Genomic DNA, 1,128 nt, shown 5'->3' on the forward strand with positions numbered 1-1,128 from the left:
ATAAATAGTAGTGCACATTTAACAAGTAGCTTCAAGGTATATTACATTTACAAACTATATGATATAAGGTTTATATATCTATTGATTTTACGCACGTTAAGAAAATTTACTTTTACAGAAATAAACAAACAATGCTAGTATATTTACAAAACTGATTTTATATTAATTTCGAATGGCTACAATTTAATTTCTATTGTAATAACAGTAAAGTTCAAAATGCCACCAAGAAAATAACATATGTATCTCATCGTCTACAATCGTTACATAGTAGAGATAAAAATGCTAATCGGGTTTTATTTACAACATGTATACTTATATAAATGTACATTTACACTACACTTACATCTACATATCCTGGAAGCACACAGAAATCATTTTACATATTATATTTTGTTACAATATTATATATTATACAAAATGTACCGTCTGCGACAAACTAGAAAGTTCTAGAAATACGTTTAATATACATTATTCACTCATAGTGTCGGGAATTCTAAATTTTCGCGGGAAAAATTTTCAGAGATAACGTAATTTTATGGAAGTACAGGAATATCTTTTCAAATATAACCAGATAAATTGAGATGACAGCAGAGCGAGCGTCAAATATCAAAGCTTTCGTGAATACAATTATCATCGGGAATACTATATTATGTACAATAATTATTATAACATTTCCCTGAAATACGAAATCACAAACATAAATAGAAAGCAATATACGCACTAATGTAATCTAATTTCTCTCAATACGTGTTAATTTGAAACTGTTATGAGTAGGTTGGCTAATTATTGTGTCTTGTTATTGTATGTTAACATCTGACATGGAAATCAAGAGTTTATACAAAGGTATTTGTTGATTTTTTAAGTTTTACTTTGTAGTGTTACGGAAAATAATTGAATGACATATCGAGTGGTATTCGTTGTTGTAAACTTTAGGCCTTGAAAAGTAAGGAGTTAGGATAATTAATATAGTAATTGTCGTACATGACTTACCTATTCCGTTACTCAAACCCTTTTTTATGCAAAATATTAATTATAGATGTCGATAAAATAATGGTTAATTAATAACTAAAATTAACGATTACATTAACCTAAAAATCAAGTAATATTAACTTTGTTCAATACTGTTCA

This window comes from Colias eurytheme, chromosome 5 (genome assembly GCF_061535395.1).
Source record: "Colias eurytheme isolate Ceu_HAF_F1 chromosome 5, ilColEury1 Martin Lab GWU primary, whole genome shotgun sequence".
Classification (NCBI taxonomy): Eukaryota; Metazoa; Arthropoda; class Insecta; order Lepidoptera; family Pieridae; genus Colias; species Colias eurytheme.